Source organism: Desmodus rotundus, chromosome 3 (genome assembly GCF_022682495.2).
Source record: "Desmodus rotundus isolate HL8 chromosome 3, HLdesRot8A.1, whole genome shotgun sequence".
NCBI lineage: Eukaryota > Metazoa > Chordata > Mammalia > Chiroptera > Phyllostomidae > Desmodus > Desmodus rotundus.
Window position 1 is genome coordinate 65,040,413 of NC_071389.1, and position 339 is coordinate 65,040,751.

The following is a 339-nucleotide window of genomic DNA, read 5'->3' on the forward strand; positions in this document are numbered from 1 at the left end:
TATGGCTCGGGCTGATAAGGACCCAGATGGAAAGGACATGTGCTTTTTTGAGAAGTGAATCGTTGGGTGCCCCCCTCCCTTTTCTTTTCTTTTTGTTTTTGTTTTTCAGCTGAGGCAGGTGAGGTGGGAAGAAAGTCGTGGTTGCTCCACACCTGCCTTCAGAATCCCAGGTTGTTCCCTCCTCTATCGGCTGTGTTCCCTGAACCCACAAGGAATACCCAGCAGCAGGCTGAATATGAGCCAAAAAACAGCAGGCGTAGTTCTGTGAGGAAAGGTTTCATCACTATTATTAATTTCTTTTCTTAATTTTTTTCATTTGTTCTTCTTCCTCCTTTTTCA